Source organism: Cervus canadensis, chromosome 13 (genome assembly GCF_019320065.1).
Source record: "Cervus canadensis isolate Bull #8, Minnesota chromosome 13, ASM1932006v1, whole genome shotgun sequence".
In the NCBI taxonomy this organism is placed as follows: Eukaryota; Metazoa; Chordata; class Mammalia; order Artiodactyla; family Cervidae; genus Cervus; species Cervus canadensis.
In genome coordinates, this window is record NC_057398.1 from 40,364,234 (window position 1) to 40,372,999 (window position 8,766).

General features: G+C 40.7%; 1 non-coding gene across 1 annotated transcript; it reads right to left on the minus strand.

Moving 5' to 3' along the window:
• Positions 1-4,347: 4,347 nt before the first annotated feature.
• Positions 4,348-4,488, minus strand: LOC122452677. The gene has a single exon (XR_006272825.1). It is a non-coding gene; the product is annotated as a U4 spliceosomal RNA (small nuclear RNA).
• Between the last annotated feature and the right edge of the window lie 4,278 nt (positions 4,489-8,766).

Consider the following 8,766-nt stretch of genomic DNA (forward strand, 5'->3'; position numbering starts at 1 on the left):
TGGAAAATGGGAACCAATATAAACATTTCAGATATTAGTTGCTGGTCAACTAAATATAAAATTAAGAGCATGCAGGCTATTTTACTCTGGATCCTTTTTCTTTCTCTAAGCTTCTCATTCATCAAAAGTTTATGTTACATTTCTTATACTCTTTCAACATTTTTTCGGTTATTTAGTACCTCTTGATTATTCCCAGAAACTTCTTATGATTAAACTGAAATATACTGTGCATTGCAATTTTTAGAAAAAAATAAAATCAGTTGCCTTATCGAGTGAAATGAGTGCTATAAACAGCACCATACCTATATCATTAAAAGTAGATTATGAATTCCATCTACAGATGAATAGATAAAGAAGATGTGGTATATATAAACAATGGAATATTGCTCAGCCATAGAAGAGAATGAAATAATGTCATTTGCAGCAACCTAGATGGAGGGATGTACAGATTATCATACTAAGTGAAGTAAGTCAGAAAGAGAAAGACAAATATCTTAGAATCACTTATATGTGGAATCTAAAATATGACACAAATGAACTTATCTATGAAACAGAAACAGACTTACAGGCATAGAGAACAGACTGTGATTGCCAGAGGTGAGAGGAGGAGGGGTGGAGTGGGAGTTTGGGATTAGCAGAAGCAAACTATTATATATAGAATGGATAAACGACAAGGTCCTTCTGATTAGCACAGCAAACTATATTCAATACCCTGTGATAAACCACATAGAAAGAATATTAAAGCATATATATCTATATATAACAGAATCACTTTGAAAATTAACACAACATTGCTATCTCAATAAAATAAGTTTCAAATAAAGAATTCCACTGTCAAAAGCGAAGATACAATTGCCAGGAGCATCTCAATTCCAACAGTTGAGTCAAACCTTCTTAAGAGGGTAGTGCAGCCAAACTATCCTAAACTATTGCTCCAAGAACATCAGTTCCTGAGCTAGGAATTCTCATTCCCCTTCCCCGGATGAGAAGTGTTGGAAACAAATACTGATAATGAAGTGAGGATGCAGAGCCCTACATTTATCATCACTCATGACAGTGTGTTTAAAGAGAAGAGATGAAGACTTGGAACAAGTCACTAGCCGCAGAGGTTCAATTTTCTCACTTTAATATGAGGATTGGGATGGAGGTATTTATCTGCCTACCCTGAGGGGTATCATTAAGTGTCAAAGTAATGTAAATAATGTCTTGGCATTTACTGAGTGCTTCTTAAACAGAAGCTTGCCTCCGGTACCAGGGAAGGTATCTACCTCTGCATTCCTGAGCCTCGTGGATCAGATCCCCCTCTGTTTAAATCACCCTCTTTGGGTGATCTAGGACAAAATCTCACTCTTCTCATCTGTAAAATATCATAATAACAGTACCTACTTTATAAGTATGTTATGAAAGATTAGTGATGTAATCCTGCTAAAGCACTTAACCTGGCCCCTGGAACACGGCTGTTTTTAATAAGGGCCAGCTGTTATTATCGTCAGTACTTGCCCTTCTGCCCTGTTGGCGCTTTCCCATTAGCATATAAACACATCAAGTGTTTTTCCATCTTAAAAAAGATAATAGACCTTAGATACTGCCTCTTAATTTTTTCGTCTGTTCAGTTAAGTCCATGCTCACACCCTCTCCCTTGCCCCTAGCCACACACACGGTGCGGTGCTCAGTAGCTCTGTAGTCTCTTTGCAACCCCACAGACTGTAGCCCACCAGGTTCCTCTGTCCCTGGGATTCTCCAGGCAAGAATACTGGAATGGGTTGCCATTTCCTCTTCCAGGGGCTCCTCCCCTCTCAGGGATTGAACCCATGTCTCCTGTGTCTCCTGCATTGGCAGGCAGATTCTGTACCACTGCACCACCTGGGGAGCCCATAGCTGCATACACAGCGCCTAGGTCAATGGCCTGTGGAGTCAATCCCACCGCCTGACCACAGCCCAGGGGCAGGGCAAGCACACGACGCAGAGGATGAGCAGGAGGTTAAGAGCCAGAAGGTCATCTTTTCAAATCCTGGCTCCACAGCTTCAAATCCTTTGTTTACCTTGGGCAAATTTCTTGTCATCTCTGAACCTCAGCTTCCTCACCAATAAGCTGGGAGTGAGAAGAGCTGCCTTGCTGGATAGCATCAGTGAGGTTAAAATGGACAATGCGTGTAAGGTACACAGCACAATGTCTGAAACATTGCAGAAACTCAATGCAGGTGAGATATAGTTACTACTTAAAATGTAAAGTGCGTGATAACTTGCAGTCTATACCCACAGATATGGAACAAAGGAAGGCAAGAACCCAGCTAAGGCAGAGGAGGAGCAATCAGAGGGTCATCGGAGACCCAGGGAAGGTCAGTATTAGTGCAACAAGAGAGAAGCAATATTTCAGAAAGACTGCAGAATCAATATCAAATGCTGCAATGATAGAAAAGATTATAAGCTCTTAAAAAGAAAGAAAGCAAAGTTACATTTAACTTGGATGGCACTATGTTCTTGGTTTTCATGTTTAGTTTTGTTTTAGCAGATTTACCTTTTTATTCAGTCTTGCTGGTACTAATAGCAAAATCATTCTGAGTTCCCTGACCATAGGCTAGCTCGATTTTGTGGAAAAGACTCCTGAGAGATTGGGAGCTTGTTTAGGAAGCTCGCTGGATATGAAATACATCCACAGATAATCTGCAAGGCACAGCATTCCCAGAAGGATGCTTAGGGGTCACTGACATACTATCATTTCCTAATTTTCCATACTGGACGCTTGTTCACTTTCATAAAGGACAAAAAGCCACAAAGAAGATAGCTCTTTCTTTTGAGCTCCCTCCCCCTCCACCCAAACTTTGGATATACCCTACCAGCACTGAGCTTTTAGAGGACAAACTGTCCTCACTTAAACCCAGACTGCCTACTGTAACTGAATGTGGTGCCTGCCTGAATGGTGGCATTCTCTCATCTCTCAGTTTTGCTGGTGGGAGATCATAGTTCCCTCTTTAAAAACAAAATAGATTGCAATAATTTCTTAATTAAAAACCCTTTGAATCATTACTGAAATCTGTTCCATGGATTTAACTGATGGGCAGGAAAGAGATTTTCTGTTCTCTGTGGACTAAAAGAATTCAGAAAGGAAACAAATGGCTGAAAATATTCCAGTAATGAAATCCCCCTCTTTAGTACATTTAGTACACTGATGAATTATTGACTGGTAGATTTACTTAACTTCACTCAAATGAGGAGTAAACCAGTCACTCAGGGAGCCCAGACCCTGGGGAAGAGTTGGGTGCACATACCAACTCCCTTTTGCTCCAAATGTGTTTTCATTTGAGACTCAGAAACTGAATTTATTCAAAAGTCATGTGGGGAAATTACTAAGCATCTAATAAGGTGGTTGAAAGATGATTGTACCTAGTATGTGACCAGGGCCATTTTAGTAGGAAATGATTCTTTTCTCCTGTATCATCCAGCAATGTCTCATGAAAAGAATTCAAGAGAAACTTCCATCCTTATGGGGTCTCCTTGCTCCACTAGAGGTACAAATGAATAATAACCAGCATTAAAGATCCTAATAATATGCTCTAAAGGCTTTCAGTCTAATTTGGCATATGATCTTCAAAAAGACTTTCTGAAGCATTTTAAGTCTGGAGAAACTGAGGCACCGTCAATTCACCAGTGTCCCAGGGACACAGGAGTGAACAGGCAGTGTGGAGATATCTAGGTCTCATCCTCCTTTTGCTGTAATATACTGACTCCTAAGGCTTCCCTGGTAGTGCAGTGGTAAAGAATCTCCCTGCCATTGCCAGAGATGCAGGAGATGCAGATTTGACCTCTGGGTCAAGAAGATTCCTTGGAAAAGGAAATGGCAACCCACTCCAGTATTACTGCATAGGAAATTCCATTAATAGAAGAGCCTGGGGGAGTACAATCCATGGGTCACAAAGAATCAGACACAACTGAGCATGTATGCACTGACTCCTGAAGAGCAGAAATATAAGGAATAATAAAAAGATTAGAAGACGTTAAATAAAATTTTAAGTTACTTAGTAATCACTTAAAACCAGTTCAGGCTGATGATTAGTCTTCCACTCTTAGACTAAAAGTAATACAATAGGAATATTTTAATAACATTTTATCATTGTCTATTGAAAATGTTCCGCTTTTCTGTGAAAACAAAGTTTATATGTATTAATTACCTGTCAGGAAAAATCAGTATAAACTTAATATAGATCAGGGCTAAAATTGTTTAATTTTAATATGATTTTGATGAAGTGGAACAGGGGGTGAGCAGTAACATAGGAGAGCACGGAAGATGCCCTAGTGGGGTGTGGGGGGGTGGGCAGTGGTGCTAGACTTTTTTTTTTTTTTTTCCAGTCTCCGTAGAGACTGTCAAAAATTGCCAATGCCGACTATATTTCAAGTCGTCACGGCGGGGTATTGAGAAAAGTTTTCAATTAGCAATAATCGCGCCTCAGATAAACCTCATTGGCTATGATACTGCCACTGCGCAAAGCTGGTGCTAGACTTTGTAACCCATTCATGGATTGACTAGTTTCCTCCTTTGTAAGATGAGGTTAATGGCACTTACCAGGATGATCATAAGGTTCAAGACAAAAATGAGCTGGTACATGTAAAAATATATTTATGTACAAAGGTACTGTTTAGAGAGAAATGGCAACATTTTATCTATTTGTAAATGTTCTCAAAAGCCCACAGATTTTGTTCATGTGTTTTTACACACGAAGCTCAGTCTGATGTGTTGCTCTTGCAGCATGGGGCTCTCTGAGACTCTCATCCCCCCTCCACTGAGTACTGACTGTTTATTTCATTAATAATAGACCCAAGAACCACCTTGACTCTACCCCAAAGATCACAAGTGGATTATGCACCATTAGTAGTTTATAAACTTTTAGCATATATAACTGAATCACTGTGTTACACACCTAAAATTAAGACAACATTGTAAATCAACTATACTTCAATAAAATAAAAAAATAAACGTAAAACAAAAAAGAAGCATGTTTTTGTCTTTGATGTGAGCCAGGAGAATTCAGCATTTTCCTACAGAAAAATGTAAATAATAAGTAGAGTCCCCCCAAACTCATAAAAGTCTGTTTTACCAATGCTCTTTCTATTGGCTATTGGGTACCCGATTTTTTCCCCCTCTTTGTGAGTGAGAAGGAAAGTCAAAGTCATCAGGAAATTGTCTCTGTCTTCTCCTTAACCCCTAAATTTGAAATATCTGTACCATGTCTAATACAGTGCTGGGCACACAGAAGGCCCTAGAATATTTATTAGATGAATGTCCCACCATTTTTCCTTCTGAAGTAGGAGGGAGATGGGCCCCAGCTGGTGTTTGTCAAGCTGAGTAAAATCGAAGCTCTGTTCTCATCCAGACGCTCTAAGGACAAAGCTAGAGGCAGAAGCCAAGCTCTGCTGAAGTAGAGATAAGATAACCACTCCTGAGGTCAAGAAAAACTTCCCTGTCTGCGCATGTGCAGCGAGGCTCCTTAGGGGTCAAGACCTCCATGCTAAGTGGGGACATAGCCCCCATCTCTCCAAGATTACTTCCATGGTAATAAATATCATCTAAACACAGTGAGAAAGGTATTAACGAACAAGAACTGCTAGCTATCTCTTGATAACACACGTCTCCTTCTAAGGAAATCTTTTTGGCCAGTAGGCTTTTCTATTCTAAATAGTCCCCTCATTCCCCTCTACAAAACATAATTAAATGGATTAAATTTGAGTTTCTGTCTCAAGGGCAGAACTTCAATAGGCTACTGGACAAACTCTGACTGGTATGGTTGGCTTGAGAGAAACAGATCAACCAGTCAAATCTCTCAAGAACGTGGTCTAGGAAACAGAGGCTGAGTCAGAAAGCAGAGCTGAAAGGCACTATGTAGGAGGTGGGCTCAGGCCTGGGCTGACCCTGGGGGCCCGGATGAAAGCTGAAGTCAGCAGGAAGATGCTGGTGAAGCAGAGAACAGAGCTGACAGAAAGAGAAGCAGAGCTGCCATGAATGAGATCATGCAGGTCCTGAGAAGCAGGGAGAACAGTGCACCTGATCATGTTTCAAAAGATCAGGGTCAAAAAAAAAAAAAAAGATCAGGGTCAGTTTCAGTTTAGGAGAACACACTCTATTTTGCTTCTCTACCCACTACTCCCATTGCACACATCCTTTCTTTTTCTTGGATTCTTCCTTTTAACTTTTATTTTTTAATTGAAGGATAATTGCTATACAGAATTTGGTTGTGCACACATCCTTTTCCTTCTTTCAGCCCCCCAGCCCCGACCCTGAGGAAACTTGAATGGGAATCTGCACCTTGAAACTGAAATAGGAGAATTTCTGTGCTCAACCAAAGGATGACTTACATCTGCAGCTTTCACATAGGCTCAGGAGGAAACTTGGATTGCCCTCAGGGTTAGTCCAGGACCCCCCCCAGGAACATCACAGGCCACAGAACAGCTGCTCATGTTTCTGCTTCGGCCCACGTGGTGGAGGACACATAGGCCCACTCTACGGAGTGAGCCCAGAGCAGCTATCCCATATACGTTTGGGCAAATCTAGTCTTCAAGTTGCCAGTCGATAGAAAGTGTGGAGGGGCAATATCTGAAGCACATTTGCCAAGTTCATTTTTGAGGGCTTCCCTGCAACACCATTAAATTTAAAAAATTGGATGGAATAGGAAGGCTGGTATCCAGGTCCTAGTCTCATCTGCCAACTCTACGATCTTGAATGAATCAGTTAATACACAGTTTAACTCTGATCCACAGTTTCTTCATTTGTAAAAGAGGAATAATGGCTTTTGTCCAACTTACTTCAGGGTTATTGTAACAAGTTAGATAAGATGAGGATGTGAAAGTGTCCCATGAACTCTTTGGCCCTTATTCAGATATACGTCTTTGGCTGAACAATAAAGAACTGAACAAGGAGTGTCCGCTCCAGGGAAGTGCTTGGGCTGTGTCTGCTCTTGTTTTTTAGTGTCTGATGCTCCTCCTGATAGAAGCTGACCTTCAGGAAGCGTGAGGGCCCATAAGGTAAGCCCATCAGGGGAGAGCTAAGAAACCAAACACAACTGCCTTAAGGCACTTGTCCATGTGAAAATTCCAAGAGAGCAAATAATAATGGAAAATAAACTTTTCCCTTGTTTTTAATTTCAGGAAAAAATGATGAGAACCGAAGGTTGGTGAATAAGGAAAACAGCTCAGAAAAAGACATTTCCAAACTGATAATTAAGTACCTGTTCCTTAGGAAGGGACTTCCATGGAAACTTAAAGGAAAATGAGAAAAACATAAAAAACATGATCTGATCAGATCCCAAAGTGGATCCTTATTTATTTTTTTCAGCTTATTTTTAAAATTTAATTTTATTATTTTTTTCAAAGCCTATTTTTTTTTCCATTTATTTTTATTAGTTGGAGGCTAATTACTTTACAATATTGTAGTGGTTTTTGCCATACATTGACATGAATCAGCCATAGATTTACATGTGTTCCCCATCCCGATCCCCCCTCCCGCCTCCCTCTCCATCCCACCCCTCTGGGTCTTCCCAGTGCACCAGCCCTGAGCACTTGTCTCATGCAGTGGATCCTTATTTAAAAAACAAAACAAAAACAGACAGTGTTCCAGTGCGGAGGCATGCTCAGGAATGTAAGGCAAGTGAAGGACATAAACATAACAGTAACACCAACATTCTCCAAATGCAGAAAGCAAATAGGGATGGGGAGATTTTAATAACAGAAGGTGGTTAAATTTGTTCATAATATCTCCTTGTATCAGGAGACACAAACAATTGACCGGGTTTTAAAGGAAAGATGAAAGAGAAGAGAGTAAAACATAGACTGTTCAAAAGTACTGACAACGCTGGATGTATTCAAATCAGCGAGGGTCTGCTGGCAGGGACCCTAAATCCTTTTAAAAGTCCAGTTTTCTTAAGGAATCTCAAGAAACTCTTGAAAGAGAGCTAATTTTAGTAATTTTAATAATTTTAGTAGTTTTATTACAAACATGTGATACACAATCAATTAGGACAAGGCTAACAGTTTTGTAAAGTCAGGCATACATGAATGGCATATCCCAGCTTCTGATTGGTTAGAAATCACTGTCCTCCCAAGCCTAGTCCTCCCACCCTGATCTATCATGGTCTTTGTAACACAAGCCTGATGCTTTTTTTAAACTGGGCTATTGTTTGGTCTTTTGAAAGAGTCTCATTTTTTTTCTTTCTGTGTTTGCTTTCATATATCCATATTCCACCCCCACTTCAATACCCAATACCCTGTAGAAATCCTATGCATTAATTGCTGGAAGAAAATCAGCATAACAGCCCATATAATAAGGCTTAATGGGATGTTCATGGCACTAGTGGTTTAGAATCTATAGGCTGAAAATTGCCAACAGTGTTACTGCAATCATTTAACTGTGATTTGACACTATAAGACGCTAGCATGACATCTGAAGCTCTCAGAACTGCCAAAGGACTGTCCCCACACACATTCAGCCCTCATAACAGCCTTCCTCTGCAGGGAGGGGCAAGCTCCTGGGCTATACTTTGTGGCTGCCTTTGGAAGTCTCTCTCTTTCCCAATAGGATGAGCATCCCCAGTGCCCAGGACCAGCCCACCTGGACAGCACTAGACCCCCCTGGACAAGCACTGGATGAAAGAGAATGTGCAAGGTTCACTGGCTTAAGACCTCCCCTTCTTTTGTACTTTGGGCCAAAGGATGGTGGGAGGCAGCACCAAAGAAAATAGACATGCTTAATCTGAAAGTGATTCTGCCTGCCTCATCATT